Source organism: Cupressus sempervirens, chromosome 2 (assembly GCF_028749045.1).
Source record: "Cupressus sempervirens isolate cs-2001-9-10 chromosome 2, ASM2874904v1, whole genome shotgun sequence".
In the NCBI taxonomy this organism is placed as follows: Eukaryota; Viridiplantae; Streptophyta; class Pinopsida; order Cupressales; family Cupressaceae; genus Cupressus; species Cupressus sempervirens.
The window spans coordinates 13,609,519-13,631,091 of NC_143119.1; the positions used below are offsets into that span (position 1 = coordinate 13,609,519).

The window sequence follows — 21,573 nt, forward strand, 5'->3', positions numbered from 1 at the left end:
TTGAAAAGTAAATACTCATGAAGAACATGAGAAAACTCTGAGGTTCCTTACACTTGTGGATACTAAGTTATATTAATGTGATTTGCTAATTAATCACGTAGGCGGGCTTATGTTATTCATTCGAAGATAGCTTGGTGGTACTTTGCTTTGCTTGACTTGTTCTTTTCTCCTTGATCACTTTCACTTTCAACTACTCCTACCACTAATTGCTTACTGCTCTACTACTACTCTTATGAGAGAAGAAATTAGCAAATGGATGCAGATCCAACCAAATGATAGCTTGCCAACGGCGCTACCTCCATTGGTGAAATGATTCTAAGGGATACTATTAGGATTTTCACACTAACACCTATCTTCCAACCCAACTTGAAGTACAAGTGGAAAGATGAAATGCAAGTAGAACTTGGGAGCAATCAGACTAGATTACCCCACAAGGCTTCCTAACAAGCCGCAAGGATGCTAGTGGCCTAGTATATAGATCCCTATCAAACATTCACTAACATCATCATACAACTAGCCATCTTCTTCTACTCTAACAACATGAAATGAAATCCTACTTTAATTTGAGAGATGAGAAGAAACATGAAAATACACCAAAATATCCACCATGCAAGCCACACAACTGAATAGAGAAATTTTTTGATAGTTTGGCAACAATTCTCCAACATAACTCTCCTTTATAAATGAGAACAAAATGGCCTTATATAGAGGCTCAAAATTATGACGAGTGGCCAAGATTAAGAGGCAAAATCAAGGGCCAAGATTAAACCCCACAAACCCTAATTAGGGTTAACATCATTCAACCAATTACATGAGGGCACCAACTTTGTGGGCCAATGAGAAAATTACAATAATTTGTCAGCCAATGAGAACATAGGACACTTGGCATGATTTGATTGCATGCACATGAAATTGCCACCTCATCAACGTTATAAATTTATTTAAACTTTGAGATGAGGTGAAGCCTTGGATGCTTGAGCTCTTCCTCAGAAACTTTCTCATCACCACTTGAACTTGCTTCTACCTGATGTCCTAACCTTAAAGGGGTGAGATCTCCATGCACTTGAGGTAATCTTACCTAGGCCTCGATGGATTGCCCAGACGTGAACCTCCTTGTAATTTGAGAGTCTTGCTCCTAGCCACCACCTTGAAATCGAACTTGACCTCTTTCAACCTTTTGTCTTGCTTTCTTCCTTCATTATCCTTGCCTTCCTTAACCTTCTTGGTCTTTCCTAACCTTCCTATTCGAATTTGGTTTGCATGAATAGTCAAGCCTTGCCTAGCCTCAAATATTTTCAAATCATCTCCTCCAAATTTGCTCTTCCTTGAAATTCACTCTTCCTTGAGATTCATTTTTTCAATTTTCATCACCTCTAAATCAAATAAAAGAGGTAGGACCCCATATAGAATTGCTTTTGATTTTGCACTGTCCTAAGTTGCAACTCTAAATTTTCACTTATAATTCTAGCCCAACCAAATTTTCTCCTTCGATTTTTAATTTCATCAATAAAATAGTACATCCAGTTCTCGAATTGCATATCTTGAGCCATGCCTATGATCCTGCTGAGAAGCACAATAAGGTCGCCATACTCCGACTTGAAATCTGATCGGGTGAGCTTTGACAGTCTAGTAACTCCCTTCTTGCCCTTGTATAACCAATTCTGCCTTAGATGAATGACGTAAGCATCCTCATTATCCTGAAAGAACTTGGCCATCTGATCCATCATTTACACTATCATGTCTTTCAACTGTACCATGTTCATTGTGCCGATTGTTGGTGTCACTTACTCGCCTCACTTTCAAGAAGAAGGTGGTCTTTGGCGTAATGTCTTCCTTGTCTTTTTTGGTATTCATTCACTTTAAGCTCTTGCTTGCACTAACATCCACCATCCTAAACACTTATTTCTGCCCCTTCATTATAAATGATATGGACTACACTTATCAATCTCCAAACTTCTTTCTATCGATGGAATCTAGCTTATTTCTACTTCTCCAAATCCTATCTCTACACTTATTAATCTCCAAGCTTCAATTTTAGGGGTGGGACTACCACTTATTTTTGCCTCTTCGTTACCCTTAGGATGGACTACACTTATATCTTCCAACTTCAATTCTAGGGTGGTCTAGCTTATTTATGCCTCTCCAAATGTTTTATCATGAAATTTACACTTATATCTTCCAATTTCAGCCTATCAATGGAGATGATGAAGGGGTGGATGAATAGTGCAAGAAGAAGACAAGAGAAATGAACCAAGCAAGAACAAGGAAATAAAATTCGCCTTTAAAAACCATCTTCACCTCTAAAAATAAATGAGAATCTTTACTTAAATCAGCCTTCTACCAACAACCATGCCTCTTCAAGTTCAGATTTGATCTCAAAAAATTCAGTCCTCCTTGCAAATAATTAATCTCTAGCGAAAATCAAAATTCACCAACCTTGCCTCTTTTGAAAATTCTCCAATATGTAAAATCAGATCTCATGCAAATTCTGCCCCGTTGTGAAATTCACCCAGCTCTACAAAAATCAGACTTTCCAAGACAACTTTGTTGCCCGTTAACCAATTTCAAACCTTCAAAATCGCCCAGCTAAGGCAAAAAATCATTGCCCTAGGAAGAAATCGCAATCCCCCCAAGCAAAAATCACCAACCTCCAAAATTCTGCCCTCAAAATTGCACCTCTGATGCAAATTCAGGTTTGCACTTTAAAACTCTACCATACTGCAAATTTTGGCCAACTAGGGCAGAAAATCCCCCCTAAAAATCAGAATTGCTGCCTCCAAAATTTGCCCAACTACGGCAGAAAATTGCTCCTCTAAATCAGACCTTCTGCTGCAAATTTGGGCCTCCAAACAAATTCACCTAGGGCAGAAAAGAAATCTGCTCCTCACAAAAAAAAAGGCTCCTTAAATGAAGAAAGTCATTGCCCACAAAGAGGAAAATTGCTGCAAAAAAATTGGAAAATTAGACCTCACAATCAACTATGCTCCTCTTCCAAACAAATTTGTTGCTCCATAGTGTTGGTTCCCAAAACCGCGGATTGGAAATTCAAAAGCTTGCCACTTCTCCGGTAGGATCTCTCAATCAAATTTTGGCCAACAAACGGAAATCTCTTAGAGTCCCCTGCACTTCGGGCTCCACTACACTGAGGCAGGTAAACCTTTACCTTAACACTAACTGCCTGGTTCAAGGTTTTTCTATAGTGAATTTAAACTTTGCGAGTTCCTCGGCTGGCAAGGTCCTTGAACTCGATCAGATTGAAACTGAAACTAGATGTTGAATACTTGATGATTGAATGTTTTATATAAATTTTGTAAATAATGGAATTGATGCTCGCAGAAGGAATATATTGATTTTCTGACTTCAATAAAAAGACCAGTGCCTTTGCTCATCCGGGCGATAGAGTCAACTTCAAAGAATTTTTACATACAACTTCATAATGTTCAATGCACTTATACTGCCAACAATTTTAATAATCTAGATGCGACAGGTCAATTATAATGCAATCTTAAATTAGTCCAGATTGAATTTTAACTCCTCTGGCTGAGAGACAAATTGGACATAAATGCGGAAACAATTTAATATTTCACAACATCTATGATGATCAAATCTAAAATGCTAATCGACCATGTCCACTTATCTGATATCAAAATTATATACAGAATTCTAAAATATAATTATGAAGGACGACTCGCCTATAGTTTTAAATCTCCACACCATTCAAGAATAAACAAAAGACATTTTATTTTATTTAAAAATAAAATAATAGAATTTTTGTTATAGAATCATAATGAACCCTTATCCCTCCTTACAATAAAAATATAAAATGCTTCTCCTTCTAAATGACTTGTATGTTCCTCCCTCTTACAATGTCTTCTTACTCCTTATATATCTTTATAAAAGAACATTACGTTTCATAATGAAAAGTCATATCCCTTTTCTAAATTAAGATAACATTAGTATATCTTTAAACTTTCTCAACAATAACTCAACTCAAGGTAATTAGAAATAAGGACCTCGATGAACTTTCTTATTCACACCGTTTTAATATATCTCAAGTCTCTACGCTAATGATGGCACTATTTTATTTTATTTTTTGATCTTTGCCTTTCGTCTTCTGATTCGCGTCGTGCGTCTGGCAAGTCTGATACTTTGAAATATGTTGATTAACTGAGGATGGACGATGTTTGACTTGCCCATATGCGATGGAGCTTCCCCAATAGTAAGACACGGATTCTGAGTTTTGTTTTTTGTGGACTTCACGCAAACATTTTCCAATTTATAATCACACATCTGGTGCGCCGTCTCCAAACTCGAGTCATCCATCATCCAATCTCATCCTACGCATACTTTTTTCACTGCAATGATTTGTCACTTCATATTTGACTTGACCCATTACGTGCCTAAGGATTCTTGCCTATTCTAAAATGATATGCATATTCTATTGCATCTGTGTGTTAGTCATGGATGAGTAGCGGCACTTTATTTTGTATAAACTATTTGATCCCTTATTGTCGATTATTCTACATTGTATTACCTCCTTTGTGGCGTCCAAACATCCACGAGTTTGTTCACTGCAAGACCACGATTCTTGAAAGAGCCCATTCTTAACTTCTGGGGCCATGTTCAGGGCCTACACTATAGATAAGCATGATATTGTGGAAATTCGTGACACCATATTCAATGCTGGATTCAATTAATCTAACCTTGACTTTCCCTTTTACTGCCCATTGTGCCTGTGCCTTTTATCGCTTCCATATATATATATCAATTTGTATTGCTATATTGAAGATTGGACAGTTGCTGGCAAGCAAGTAATGCTCTTGAGAAGGGGCTTGTTGGTCAGGTGCTGTAGTTTCTCATATCCTCTACTTTTTATTGCATTGTATTAAAGGTAAAATATGAAAGACTCGGAATGAGAGGCACAATCTCTAGTTCATGTGGAAAGACTTTTCTGATCACTTCCTTCAATCTGACTGATTTTTCTGTGAACCTTCATCTCTATTACATTGCATTCACATGCAAGCGAACCTTTATCTTTCTCCTTGTTGTTAGTTGTCTTAACCATCCTATAAAGATGAACATCAATGTGTGTCTTGTGATGGGCGCCTGCAAGCCATCAATACAGCAACTTCAAGCATAATCAAAGGTTTTGTTTGTCATACCCAGACTGAATGAAGATTGTGAATTCCTTGTATAGTTCAGACTAAGTATGCTCTTTTTTGTTAAACTTGCTTAATCATAGATACTATCAAAATATCTCCCATATTGTAAGCAGGTTATGTTATCTTCTAGGATTGTCTACTTCCTTTGATGTTCACATCTCTTCCTTCACTCTAATAAATGATACCTTCTCTTCATATGCCATTCTTCACAAAAATGGAGACTAAAATTGGGGTCCATCAGGACTAACCTGGGTTTTGTAGATGTTACCCTAGGTGAATTCTGGGTTCGAAATTTAGGGTTTGGAAAACTTAAATCCTCTATCTAGATTTATTAATGATGCCTTCAATTGTTAGCTATGGCATTTCGATTAAACTAGTTGTAAACATAAGCCTCTCTCGTATGAACATAACTGTTATAATTGCCTTCTCATGGTTGTGAAGTAGTGACTATATTTCGATGTTATGTTAGTTGTTAGCTAAGACCCGAAAAAACGGGATATTACACTACCTTCTCTTTGTGTATTAGCGTGCCACATTAGTAAACTATGTATTCTTTGTTGAAGATAGTAGCCGCTAAAGTGATCTTTTATCTCTGGAAATATGGATGTTATTATTGTTTTTGTCACCTTCAACTGAAAAGGACAATTATGTATAAATTATAATGTTAAATCTAGATGTAAAGACATGTCATTCAAAATACGTTAAGACATGGAAATTCGAAGAATTTCGATGTTATGTTAGTTGTTAGCTAAGACCCGAAAAAACGGGATATTACACTACCTTCTCTTTGTGTATTAGCATGCCACATTAGTAAACTATGTATTCTTTGTTGAAGATAGTAGCTGCTAAAGTGATCTTTTATCTTTGGAAATATGGATGTTATTATTATTATTGTCACCTTCAGCTGAAAAGGACAATTATGTATAAATTGTAATGTTAAATCTAGATGTAAAGACATGTCATTCAAAATACGTTAAGACATGGAAATTCAAAGAGCTAAAATTGTATTTGTAATAAAGAGTCACGTTTTAGGAAATGGAGAGATCTTCAATTGGAATGTGAAGTCTCTCCTTAAGTTATATATATCGCATCACGATAGGCATTGTGCACTTGAATGCTTATGATCAATATAATGATAGTTTTGGTTGCGTGGTTGGGTTTTTCCATTCATTCTAGAAGGGTTTTCCCAGAATATTTCTGGTGTTTATTGTTTCAGTTTTGACTCTTTTCTTGTTTTTTTTTTATCTTCATTGATTTCTAGGCTCTATCCTTAACATGGTGTCAGAGCCAAGTTGATAACAATAATAAATTTATGTGTCTAGAGTTAAATGATAGTATTTAAGTTGATCTAGAGAAAAATCATCACATTGCTCAGCATTTCATTTTGCATGCTTGAACTCAGGAGGGGTTCAATTTTGGAGATTATGTTTGGCGTGGACATCTCCTTCATCTGCCAATGACTTACAGTTGCCAAATAGCACACGCCTTTTCACAAGTGCAGGATGAAAGGCTCATTGAAGGTCTTAACTTAATGCTCGGTGTTGTAGTAGTCCAAGAGGAGTTCGGACATGTAGGACCTCGCATGATAGGAAGAAGATTTGATCTCCACTTCAATCACGATTCTGATTTTAGAGACGTGAAAGGCCGAGAAGACATAGCATTGGAATATCGTTGAACATTCAAAGAATTTGAATGTATAAAGGAGATAGCATCCCCAAGCCTTGGATTTCTCTCTGAGACATTATCTAAATGTTTATTGTCGTTCTTTGTTCTCAAGCCATTCTCACGTTGCCCCATGAAACAAGAAAGAATTATCATACTCAATATCGTAATTTTGCGGGTCACATTTACCGTGTATTTTATCTATAAGACAATGATTTTATAAGGATTTCGCATTTGTGCATATCGATTTTAGGGGAAGCGATGCAAATATTATGATGCCTGTCATGCCAGTATTGATATTGGTGAGTTTGTTAGTTGTTGTAACTATCGTTTTGTTATTTCTAAACATGCTTTTTAATACTTGCATTGATGAGATTGTGCAACAATTCTTTTATTCAATACTGGACCATTTTCTTAGTAACAAACATTTGGTTGTTTCTCTTTTTTTTGCGAGAACCTACATGCTACTGTATTGGCTTCGTAATGTTAAGCAGCAGTTGTATATGGAGAAAGTTTAAGGTGACTAGAAAAACAAGTGCAAAGAAGGTAGACCTGTGGCAGTATTCTCGGAATGATGAAGCTATTGATTCATCTCTCTCCCATCAACCATTGATCACCACAAATAATGGCATCGGATGTAATAGCTTGGACTGTGAGAGATTGTACTCATGAATCAGATTTTATAAGAATCCTTCCTCTCTCCCCCTCCGAATGTGACACTCTTGGTTGTTGCCAGTTCATTCTATGTTCATTGACTCTTTACCGGAGAAACCATTCACAATCTGTGATCAAGATTGGGATTCAAATGTCATGCCATAAATATATTCAACCATCTCCACACAAGGGAGAACTCCTCAACTCCATGTGTGAGCCCAACTAACCCCTTCACCCCAGGCATCTCTTCCCTCCCAAGGGTGAGTGATGCCTCACACCCAATTCACAAGACATATAACATGAACAACAAATTCAAGAGAGACTCACACAACACTACCCACATGCAACATACAACAAGATCCATTCACAAATACACCACAAGACACCACAATCCCATCATGAAGTGAAAACACCATTTCTAACCTACATGCAAAATGAAGAGACTTCATGGATCATGTTACCAACCTTCCTCCAAGCAAGGCAATGAAGACTTGCAGTGGAGCTCCCTCCTCTTTCTTCAACCCTATTAGTCTCTAAAAGTAGAGAGTTGCCAAGTGAGGTTCAATTTAGCCATGCCTCTATTTATAACCTTCTTATTTTCGGATTCAATGAAGAATGTCATTTTCATGGGGTCTCCTATGTCCACAAGACACCATAGAGGTCATTAATAACCCCCTAACCTATAGTACTAACATGGGTAAGGTTAATTTCAATCACAATTTACCTTAGAGTTACTTTATGACCCTTCTAAAACTAAGTAATTCAAATTTCCATTTTTTTTGTTAAAGGTGACAACCTTGTCCTCTCTTAACTAAGACAATAATCAAATGCCTTAATTGAGGTATTTATCATGGAATAAGGTGGCCACATCATCCATTGACGAATAACATGTCATTTCTTATAACAAGTACGAGTGTCAAGTGACACACACAGAATACACTAAAATGTCACACATGATACGTTCAAAATCTACACATGAAAAACACACCACACACACACATCTCATGTTTACGAAATAAGCACATCACAACGAGGTTCACGAATCTTACAAAGATTCACCTTGGCAGAGTCATTTAACATGTGTCTATACCTTGTTTCCCCGTTAAAGTTTCCATGGTTCCTCTTCCTGCACACTCAACTTAAACATCAGTAGCTCAATAAAATAATATACAACAAATGCAGATAATACAAAATAATCTAATATCACATAATTTGCATAACATTTACAATCAACTTCCATCTAATAATCCTCATAAAATATTCAAAACATTGAAATATCAAATATGTGTGTCAACAATGATCTTTCTTAATATAACTCTTTATCATTCCCCCACCTCTTTCAATGAAAATCTAAATCCTCTTTAGTAAATCATGAAAACATATAAAATGAATCTTAACATATATGTCCTAAGTGAAAATTGCTCATGTGCAGACTAGGTAACTAGTACCTTTTAATCAAGTTAGGTATAGTGACGTTCCTAGCAATATCCCTTTATCACCTTATGAACGATTTGTGTGATTTCCCAAGGTTAACCCTCAAACTGATAGAATGTTTCAATAATTATGCCATAATAAGTTAGAACCAATTGCCAACCATATCCATATGTCTTATAGTCATCGTAACCTATGCTCAAAGTTGTTCTTAGTAGAATGAATGTTATTTAATCTTTCCTAGTTGCCTAGTAGATCGTCCCTAGTATCTCGTGGCTAGATTCTTAACTTGAACATTTTGAATCTCATATTCTTGTGGTATTGACCTATTGTTATTAGATAGAGTATCAACATTATGATAATCTAAAATCTAGATCAGTCTCCAAAAGAGACTCATAAATCCTTATTAATAGCGAAAATGTCAATCATGACTTAATTTATCTCCTAATCACATTCATTCCTTAGTATTTATAATAGGATATGAGGGTGGGCCTTACATCCTCCCCCCCTAGCTATCGACTTCCTCCTGGAAGTCTCTGAAGTCAGGGCTTCCACTTCCCTATATAGGGCCTACTTTGATCTAACTCATTTGTCCCACTTAGGCCTTGTCTTGAGTTTAGCTCACTTTCCTAACAATCTAATATATAATTGAAATATAGACTTATAAAATATTTTTCCATAGCTCATCGAGGGATAATTCTTCTTAAAATTGATTAACTCACCATCGATTATTTAGGTATCATCCCACGTTAGGGTACCTACCAATATATATATGTACAACTTCTTCCTAGATAGATAGGGTGGTTGTTCTTTTCCAAATCTCTTGGCGGTTAAGAAAGGTTTATCGCAAATAATGTATTCAATAGCTATTTTTGTAATTATACCTCTTTGGTTATTAGATTAGTCCTTTTTATGGTGTTGTCTCATTACCTGGATGAACTTGTTTAATTGGTGTCATTTCCAATTCCAGGTTGGTATTACTTGTAAACCTATCTTCTCCTTTGTTGTACCCTAGGTGCCATACTCACTTAATTTTCCTTCCTCTCACTTAGTTACTCTTCATTTATGGTTTTCTGTTTTGCGTTGGTAACTTGTGATCTTATATATTATGTCTTGTTTTGATATCTATTTACGATTGTCATCATATTCTTCGTTAATTGCTATTATTCCTTATTAGCTTTCGAGTCTTTCACTCACCATAATATTGACAAGGTCTATGGTGATAGTCCAAGATTAACTTATTTGTGAAGGTTTGATCTCTTTCGTATAATTCCAAGAATTTCATAGGCTTTAGTTTAATATCAAGATCTACTATAAGCTTCCATTTGTAGATGCTCAGTGGTTACTGTGTCCCCTTTTCGTTACATTGCTTTAGCAACTTGGTCATTACATCTATTGGTTTGATATAATTGTTAAAGATTAGCTCAGAATAGCGTTGTGTATCCCTTCACTTCTAGTCCTTATAGACTTATCACATTCAGTATCTTTACATAGAGTCTGAGCATAGTGTGAAATTGAGGTATATTCGTTCAAGAGTCAAGGTATTTCCAAGTTTATAGGGTTATATGAAATCATATCTCATGATGGATGAAAGGGTGATATTCTACTTTTCCCCTGATGTTCATCCAGGATATTCCCTGATATGATCGACTTAAAGGTATCATACAACACTCTCACAAAAAAATGCCTCAAAAATAAAATAAATTAAGGTGTGGCCACAATGCTAAAAAAAAAAATTTGTTAAAACAAATCACGTCCTGAGGCAAAGAGGACCATACCAAGAAATCATCGTAAATAAATGTTCCACAAAACTACCATAAATATACCAAAAATCGAAAACAACAACAATAATTCATAACAATCCAAATCCTCAAAGGTATTGCGGTCATACCAAGGTCTTCCTGAGGGAAAGAAGAGGAAGGGTTGTCCTCGAATGATTCCCTTGTGTTTCCGGTCTTTCTAAGAATAGGTCAAGAAAGTGATCCATATCCTTGTTACTTAAAGGATTCTTGAGCCTTAGAAAGTTAGTTCCTTAATTTCTTATGTTTCCTTACCTACCTACCCATTACTGTCAAGAATCGTCAGATGTAGTCCAGGGCCCAGGGCTTTTACCCAAATCATACTAGTGATCCTTCAGATAAGTATGGAATGATGATTTTAGTCACTTACCTTACATATAATAAACCGCTATTAGAAGGATCACTGGGGTATGTTTGTACCCTTGTCAATCTTCCTTCAAGCATCATTTAGGTGTGTGCATAACTTTTAAGAAGAATTCTACCCTCTGATCTCATAATAGGCTAGACTCCCTTAAGGTACCTGTTGACATAGTAAGATTTATTCAGTCTTTGTCGAGCTTCCATTACTTCGAGTTATAGTGCAAAATGATCATGAAATTGATGCCCTCGCATCCGTTCATCACTGAGTTGCAAGGCATTGTTGTGTAACAACAAAATGGTTGAGAAAAATTTGGCTTACAAAGTCTATTGAGCGACATTGAAAATCCCTTAATGTGTTCCATGGATTACCCTAGCTAGTAAGTATGTATGGTCATGTTGCCCATTTAATATGATGGTGAATGTGGAGGTGTACGCTATAATGAAATCACTATACCATGTTATGTCTATTGTTATATGTCTCAATGTGTGTTTTCCTTTTGTTTCCTCGTGGGTACAAAAGTGGACTTATCTTTATCAGTCATCACTTCTCATGAGTTTCTTCACGTGTGGTTTCTGTCGCTTAAACTATGGGGTTTGTATCAAGATCGTCAAGACATAAAATTTGGCCTTATTATAAACATATTAATCCTTAATCCATTATACCTCATTGCAGGGGTTCCTTGTCACTATTCTGTAAATTACCATTCTTATCGTTCTCGTTGCCCTCATTAATAGCTCCACATTTTATAAGGGTTTTTTAATTCTTACCAATACCTATACATCGTCAAGATGAGTTACCATCCATTCAATCCTAAATGTTGGTATGATTTAAGAAGAAATGTTTCCACATGTGCCGAGCTCTAGAATTTCTAAGTATCTCTAAGTGTCACAGCCATTGGGGGGGGGTACATAGACTTCGATCACCTTAGGACTTGCACAAGGTCAAGGTGATATCCTATCATATCTTAATCCTTAGTAGTTCTAGATTCTTACCACCGTCAATTACTATTATCAATTTTAGGGTGTTCAACTTAATTGCCAATTAGTAATAATACAGTTATGAACCAATTTCCTAGAAGGCCTATTTCCTATTTGCAATATGGTATTACGATAACTGACAATGGTTCATTCATTTGTGGACTCATTAATGCCCAGTGTTGTATAACTCTGCTCTGATACCAAAATGTCATGCCATAAATATATTCAACCATCTCCACACAAGGGAGAACTCCTCAACTCCATGTGTGAGCCCAACTAACCCCTTCACCCCAGGCATCTCTTCCCTCCCAAGGGTGAGTGATGCCTCACACCCAATTCACAAGACATATAACATGAACAACAAATTCAAGAGAGACTCACACAACACTACCCACATGCAACATACAACAAGATCCATTCACAAATACACCACAAGACACCACAATCCCATCATGAAGTGAAAACACCATTTCTAACCTACATGCAAAATGAAGAGACTTCATGGATCATGTTACCAACCTTCCTCCAAGCAAGGCAATGAAGACTTGCAGTGGAGCTCCCTCCTCTTTCTTCAACCCTATTAGTCTCTAAAAGTAGAGAGTTGCCAAGTGAGGTTCAATTTAGCCATGCCTCTATTTATAACCTTCTTATTTTCGGATTCAATGAAGAATGTCATTTTCATGGGGTCTCCTACGTCCACAAGACACCATAGAGGTCATTAATAACCCCCTAACCTATAGTACTAACATGGGTAAGGTTAATTTCAATCACAATTTACCTTAGAGTTACTTTATGACCCTTCTAAAACTAAGTAATTCAAATTTCCATTTTTTTTTTGTTAAAGGTGACAACCTTGTCCTCTCTTAACTAAGACAATAATCAAATTCCTTAATTGAGGTATTTATCATGGAATAAGGTGGCCACATCATCCATTGACGAATAACATGTCATTTCTTATAACAAGTACGAGTGTCAAGTGACACACACAGAATACACTAAAATGTCACACATGATACGTTTAAAATCTACACATGAAAAACACACCACACACACACATCTCACGTTTACGAAATAAGCACATCACAACGAGGTTCAAGAATCTTACAAAGATTCACCTTGGCAGAGTCATTTAACATGTGTCTATACCTTGTTTCCCCGTTAAAGTTTCCATGGTTCCTCTTCCTGCACACTCAACTTAAACATCAGTAGCTCAATAAAATAATACACAACAAATGCAAATAATGCAAAATAATCTAATATCACATAATTTGCATAACATTTACAATCAACTTCCATCTAATAATCCTCATAAAATATTCAAAACATTGAAATATCAAATATGTGTGTCAACAATGATCTTTCTTAATATAACTCTTTATCATTCCCCCAACTCTTTCAATGAAACTCTAAATCCTCTTTAGTAAATCATGAAAACATATAAAATGAATCTTAACATATATGTCCTAAGTGAAAATTGCTCATGTGTAGACTAGGTAACTAGTACCTTTTAATCAAGTTAGGTATAGTGACGTTCCTAGAAATATCCCTTTATCACCTTATGAACGATTTGTGTGATTTCCCAGGGTTAACCCTCAGACTGATAGAATGTTTCAATAATTATGCCATAATAAGTTAGAACCAATTTCCAGCCATATTCATATGTCTTATAGTCATCATAACCTATGCTCAAAGGTGTTCTTAGTAGAATGAATGTTGTTTAATCTTTCCTAGTTGCCTGGTAGACCGTCCCTAGTATCTCGTGGCTAGATTCTTAACTTGAACATTTTGAATCTCATTTTCTTGTGGTATTGACCTATTGTTATTAGATAGAGTATCAACATTATGATAATCTAAAATCTAGATCAGTCTCCAAAAGAGACTCATAAATCCTTATTAATAGCGAAAATGTCAATCATGACTTAATTTATCTCCTAATCACATTCATTCCTTAGTATTTATAATAGGATATGAGGGTGGGCCTTACATCAATATTTTTGCAATCCAAAGAAACTAGAGGACCTGTGTGCATGATGTTGAATTCATCGGAGAGTGATGGAAGCTTTATCGTGCTCTGGCTTTTAATTATGTAAAATATAGAAGGCTTTCCTAAGCTGATTCATCTTCTCCCGAGTATATTTTTCAATATCCATCATATGCATCTATGTTCTTTCTGGAATAGTTTGGACAATTGTTATGGATGCTTCAATATTAATCAGATATATGTATCTTTCCTTGATGAAGCTAAGTCTTCAAGAGTTTTTCTGGCCAAATCCATTTGGAGGTTCTCCAGACAGTGGCAGCGGGAGTTTTCAGGTCATTACAGCAGTTTCAACCTTTCAGCAACTGGGATACCAAAGGATTCTCCTAGGCTAAGGGAGAAATCTCATAAGACTAGATAACATATTGAACAATTGGTGAAAGATATATCTACAAAATTAAAGCATTCAGCGAAGCAGATATGCATGTAAAAGGTGGTATGGCATGCCTAGCTCTTGGACATATTGTTGAGCAAAGGACATGTTACAGAGCTAACTTTAAAGCATTGGTGAATCTCTACATGTCCAAAAGAGAAGTATTTTATTTTGACTACTGATCATGAATCTGTGTTATATAAAATGGTTATTGATTATAGTTGATGTTATCAGCTATTCTCTTGGTTGTAGGATGCATCCTAAATGATAAAAAGATTAACATGAGAATGTTGGTGGCACTCATGGGGAGATAATCTTTCAAAGGGAGGTAACATTCACTATCTTATTGTGGTTGCTGAATGGGAGTGTTTTGGAATCTCCATCAATTTTATACATATGTTAATATTTCGGCATTGAGAGATTTTGAGATTCTTGTTGGGAAAAAATTTCAGCTTTGATTTCCTTTATGGCAGTTTTTTTTTTTTTTGAGACTCATGTTGGAAAAGAGTTTCAATTGTGATTTTATGAGCTATTATTCATGTGAAATCAATAAATGAGATTGTAAGATCAGCTATGATAACTCTTTCACTATGTTATAGTGAACATAATATTCAGAGAGTCCATGATCTCATCATGTTGAGAAATTCCGTAATGGGAGTTGGATGTCATGTTGAGAGTATTAAAATAACCTTCATGTTTCTTTTTAATGCTCACTATTGTATCTTATTATATCTCTGTAAATATTAGAATGTTTCTAATATTTAGGTGTAGTCTAGAATAGAATGTTTCTATTCTATTCAACTCTCCTCTTTGTATATATAGATCAGTTTATTCTTTGATTAATTCATTCAAGTATTCCACCATTTACATTTGTAACATGGTATCAGAGCTAGGGTTTAAACCCTTTGCGCAAATCGACTAAAAAATTGTGTCTTCAACTACTGGCGTTCTTGGAAAATCGTGGATTTGTTTTCTGCCAATTTTTTTTCTTGGAAACTTGTGGCTTAGTCTATAAATCACAAATCTGAAGGTCGTTTTTTCAAATTTGGAGGTCATTTTTTCAAATCTGTTCACACCCAGATCTCAAAAAGTGGGATTTTTTGGTTTTTTTTTTTCAAAAACAGGTCTGTCTATCCTTGTTGGATATTTTGCTCACATTTCAGCTGCTAGGTTTTGTTGTTTTCCCTGCAAACATCATTTTTCTGCCTTTTTGATCTCTTTGGCCGCCGACTATTATTCTGCTCGAAACCCTAGTTTTTTGACGTCGGAAAAAATTTCTGATCACATATTCTTGGTGGGTTTTATGAAATCTCAAATGGGTCTTCATCAGATTTTTGTGGGTGCCTCGGTTTTTGTGCCTCAATTTTCGAGCCAGTGGATCTGAATTCCGACAACATTTTATTTTTGGGTTTTTCGAGCTCTTTTCTGAGTACTCCAATTTTTCTGGGTCTTACATTTTCTCACCTCGAAGTTTGTGCCATTTGAAATATTCACATATTATAAGCATCTGTATCAGCAGCATCAGAAGTCGGACTCACTTAGATAGCAAGCCAATGCTGCCCAACACTCAGAGCAGAAAGAATCTATCTACCATGCCTTTATGGCCAGCATACCTGCAAATCATATGAAATCATCTACCTGGTACATCAATTTTGGTGCCTCCCGACATTTCACTCATAGGCATGATTGGTTTGTTGAATTCACTCCCTATTCTGACTCACTAATCTTTGGAGGCGACGAAGAATACAATATTGTCGGCAAGGGCAATGTTTAGATTCAATCTGGAGGAAGAAAACTCATGTTTCTCAATGTATGTTATGTTCCTGGCATGAAACATAATCTTCTGTCTGTTAGTCAGATTATGAAGCACTCTCCTCAATTGGATGTCGTTTTCAGTGGAAATAAGTGTTTGATTATTGATCGTGCTTCTCGCACTACCCTTGCTTTCGGTCTTGAGGATCATGGTATTTATAGGCTTGTAGATTCAAGCGATTCCCTTGAGCATGCCTTCATTGCCGAATCATCCGCTCTCACCAGTCTCTGGCATCAGCGATACGGTCATCTGAACATTCAATATCTAGCACAACTTGCTCGGGATAATTTAGTCCATGGCCTACCTAATATTCAGACCCCCCAACCATCGCGTTTGCGGAGCTTGCCAAGCAGAGAAGCAACATGGGACACCATTTAAGAATGGTGAGTCATGGCGGGCATATAGAGTACTCTAGCTAGTCCATGTTGATGTATGTGGTCCTATGAATACTCCTATTACTAGGAATAGGTATTTTTTACTCTTTGTGGATGATTTCAGTCGCAAAATGAGGGTATATTTTCTTAAGCAAAAATCAGATGCCTTTCTTGTATTTCAGCAGTTTAAAGCTCTAGTAGAAAAAGAGTCTGGTTCCTTCATCCATACTCTTAGGACCGATAATGGGGGGGAATTCTGTTCTTCTTCTTTCTCTGCCTTCTGTACTACTCATGGCATTAGACGTCAGTTCACCACACTTCACACCCCTCAGCAAAATTGTGTTGTAGAGCGTTGAAACCGTACCATCACAGAAATGGCTAGGGCTATGCTAGAACATAGAAATGTTCCCAGAAAATATTGGGCAGAAGCAGTATCCACAGCTATCTACCTTCTTAACCGATCACCCAACCTTGCAGTTAATCATAAGACTCTTGAGGAAGCCTGGTCTGGTTGCAAACCTAGGATCAACCATTTGAAAGTTTTTGGCTCTCTGGCATATGTATGGATTCCTGATGCCAAACGCACTAAGTTGAATTCCAAAAGCCAGAAATGTTTACAAGATACAGTCACACACATAAGGCCTACAGACTGATTGATGTAAATATTGATCGTTTAATCTTCAGTTGTGATGTTGTGTTTGATGAGGAATTTGGACCATTTCCGCTCTCTGACTCCCCACCACATTCCGAGATTCAGTCTTCAGCAATCTTTGACTTAGGTTCTTCTATTTTATATGAGTCATCTGATGCTACTGATACACCACCTCAATCACTTCTAGATAATACAACTCTTACTCTTGCTTCTCATCCAGCTATTCCGACAGCATCCGATATTGGCTCCTCGACTCTTCAGCCAAATTGGTGGGCTCAAACGATTAGTGATCTTCGTCCTGATGAACTCATTAAGGGTAGAACCTCCAGAAATAAGAGCCTTCAGCACAACACAGTTAATATAGCTCTTATGGCCAACATCCACAGTATCCCTGAGGCCCAGATATATGCAGAGGCTAAAGGAATTCCAGAATGGGAGCAAGCAATGGATGCTGAGCTTCAGAGTCTTCAAAAGAACCACACTTGGGTTCTTTTAGATCTCCCTCCTGGGAAGAAACCCATTAGCTGTAAATGGGTCTATAAGATCAAGTACCATGCAGATGGTACCTTGGACAAATACAAAGCCAGACTTGTTGCTTGAGGATTCACCCAGCGCAAAGGCATTCATTATGAGGAGACATTTGCACCGACACCCAAGATGAGCACTATTCGCATTCTTCTTACAATTGCAGCTCAGTATTGTTGGAAAGTTCATCAAATGGATGTGAAGAGCGCCTTTCTCAATGGTGAATTACAGGAAGAAGTCTACATGACGCAGCCCCCAGGTTTTAAGGTTGCCGGTTCAAAACACAAAGTATGTAGACTTCAGAAGGCCCTCTATGGTCTTAAACAGGCCCCTAGGGCTTGGTACATAAAGATTGATCATTACTTGGTTGCTCAAGGATTTCAGCATAGTCCGTCAAACAATAATCTGTATATTAAACACTCTGGTAATGATATTCTTTTTCTTGTTGTCTATGTGGATGATTTGATCATTACTGGAAATTCAGAACATTTGATTTCAGAAATCAAACAGGATCTATGCAGAACTTTTGATATGACAAATCTCGGATTGCTTCATTATTGTTTAGGTATTGAGGTTTGGCAGACTAACAACAGTATTTTTTTGTCTCAGTCCAAGTATGCCAACAGTTTGCTTGATAGGTTTCGAATGCAGGATTGCAAATCTGCCTCCACTCCTATGGAGACTGGTCTGAAATTGTCCGCACAATCCGTTTCTCCTCCTGTAGATGAAACTCTCTTTAGGCAGCTAGTAGGTAGTCTCATCTACCTTACTACTACTAGACCTGATCTCAGTTTTGCAGTCAGCTACATCTCACGATTCATGACAAACCCCAAGACTGATCATTGGATTGCAGCGAAACATGTGTTACGCTATGTACATGGTACTTCAGATTATGGTCTTCTTTACACAAGGAGCACTACTCCTCAGCTCAGTGGATTCACTGATTCCGATTGGGCCGGCTCAGTTGATGACAGGAAATCTACTTCTGGCTATGTGTTTAGTATCGGATCTGCAGCAGTTACTTGGACCAGTAAGAAGCAACAAGCACATGCACTCTCCTCTACAGAAGCAAAATATAGAGGAGTTGTCAAGGCAGCTTGGCTCCGGCAGATGCTTGCAGATATGCATATTCCTCAAGCAAGTCCAACTTCTTTGTTTTCAGACAATCAAGGTGTACTCAAACTTGCCAAGAACCCAGTGTTTCATGAACAAACCAAGCACATAGAGCTTCATTGCCATTACATCCAACAATTAGTAGAAGATGGATCTATTCAGTTACGCTATGTTCCTACCTCAGAGCAATCAACAGATATTTTCACAAAACCCCTTGGTCCTGACAAGTTTGTTAAATTCAGGTGATCTATTGGTGTAGTAAATAGATTGAGCATTAAGGGGGGGTATTAAAATAACCTTCATGTTTCTTTTTAATGCTCACTATTGTATCTTATTATATCTCTGTAAATATTAGAATGTTTCTAATATTTAGGTGTAGTCTAGAATAGAATGTTTCTATTCTATTCGACTCTCCTCTTTGTATATATAGATCAGTTTGATCTCTGATTAATTCATTCAAGTATTCTGCCATTTACATTTGTAACAGAGAGATTCCATGACAGTTCACGTTGAGAGAGTCTGTGATTGAAGGCTTAGTTGTGAGTCTTACAAATCTTTCATATTGAGTGATTTCATGTTCCATGCATATGAGTAATTGTTACAAATTTTCATGTTGAGCGATTCCATCGATATAAGTAATTGTTACAGGTTTTCATGTTCAGTGATTCCATGAGTATGAGTAAGTTTTCATGTTGAGTGATTCCATGAGTATGGGTAGGTTTTCATGTTGAGTGATTCCACGAATCTTATAGGATCTATGTGATGAGATCGTATCATTGACATTTTGGTTGCAGTCTTATGTGATTGTTCAGCTAAAGACTCTCTCTGGCTAAGAGAGAGTGTTGAAGATAGTAGTTGTGTCTATCTTTATCTCTAGAAATATGGACGCTATTACTGTTATTGTCACCTTCAGCTGAAAAGGTCAATTATGTTTAAATTATAATGTTAAATGTAAAGACATGTCATTCAAAATACGTTAAGGCATGGAATTTCGAAGAATTGTAATTATGTTTGTAATAAATAGACATGTTTTGGGAAATTGGAGAGACCTTTGGTTGGAATGTGAAGAGTCTCTCATTAAGTTATATATATCGCATCAAGCGATAGGCATTGTACACTTGAAGGTTTATGACCAATAAAATGATATTTTTGGTTGTGTGGCTAGGTTTTTGCCTTCATTCTAGAAGGGTTTTCCCAAGATATTTCTGGCGTTTATTGTTTCCATTTTGAATCTTTTCTTCTTCTTGTTTATCTGCATTGATTTTTGGGTTGTATCCTTAACATTGTTATCCTGCGATTTACTTTCTTTCAGATGTGCCCTGAGTGTATGTCTGCTAGCAATGATTCCTCGTTGTATGAAATGGTACTGAAAATGTAACGTGTGATTACGTAATCTATCTATTTATTACTCTTTCTTACATTTGCGATTTGGCTCTGATACCATGTTAAAGGTGGAGAATCGTTGCAAATGTACTAAGCATTGCCATTGTATGTATGTGTTTCCAAAGCAACTATCTCTTCCATTTATATAGAGAATCAACCAAGAAGAGACATGTCCCTTCATGGGACATGTCTATTCATTATCACAAAATTAACACAATGACAACTATAATTATAATAATTAATTATAACAATATAAGTTAAATTATTCCATACAATATTTGTCTAAAATAATTTATATATCTCATATATATAATTTAATTTATCCGACTGAATTATAACATTAACACAAGGATAGGTGTGAAGTTCAAAACCTGAAAGGACATTGCTAAATTGATCAACAATAAAGAGATAAGTATTTTTATGATTGTACCTTTGAACAAAGTTAACGAATAATTTGTGTAATAATATTGATAATAGCGAATCATGTATGCTTTTAGCATTAGTCTGTATAATTCTCTTCAGTGTAGTTTGATTCTATGAACTATTATTTATTAATCTCTCTAAAATGTGGGAAAATCGAGAAGCAAAAGGATGATGGATTAATTATCTGAAATCGCATAAGGAATTCGAAGGAGGAAGAGCTTAAGACATCCAATGAGTAAGTTATGCCAGCTAGACAAATGAACATACATGAAGACTTAGCTTGCAGTCATGACTCTAAGTTGATGACACATAACAAGGTTGGGTCGACCTTGGACAGAGAGTTTGCATCAGCAAGGAAATTGAGAAAGATAAATACACTAAACAACAAAAAACCTATTCAGATTGTCTTCTGATTAGTTTTATCTAAGAAGAGGCAATGCCAGCTAAGTTACAAGGCCAGGTGCTAAAAGTCCTTGGAAAAACTCTTCAGCTACAGAGAACAGATCCACACACTAATTCAGAATATGAGTAATCTTGGATGAGGTCAAGGAGGACAGTCCTGGACTCTAGCATGTCAGAAATTTCAGAGGTGTGCGTTGAAAACCATTCCTCTAAGGCAAGCATTGCAAGCAATCTTGAGCAAGGAGGTCAAAAGGTTGATGCAAGTGCTTAAAGATTTAGAGGGAGCTTGAGTGTGAAAGCCCTTGCACTGTATATTTCTCTCTGGGAGAGAAATATGACATGAAAGCCCTTGTAATGCATGTTTCTCTGTGAGAGAGAAACATGAGGTGAAAGGGTTTTCCACACATGGGAATAACCATGGTGGACATCAT

The 21,573-nt window shown here is 36.6% G+C and overlaps 1 pseudogene across 1 annotated transcript in view; it reads right to left on the reverse strand.

Moving 5' to 3' along the window:
• The window catches only part of LOC149570846 (geranylgeranyl transferase type-2 subunit beta 1-like), a 52,437-nt pseudogene that overhangs the window by 23,092 nt on the left and 7,772 nt on the right, over positions 1 to 21,573 (reverse strand). Inside the window, exons 4-5 of the transcript XR_016360246.1 lie at positions 12,566 to 12,633; positions 8,528 to 8,604 (exon numbers count right to left, since the gene is read on the reverse strand). The product of XR_016360246.1 is annotated as a geranylgeranyl transferase type-2 subunit beta 1-like (transcript). The remainder of the gene's footprint in view (positions 1 to 8,527; positions 8,605 to 12,565; positions 12,634 to 21,573) is intronic.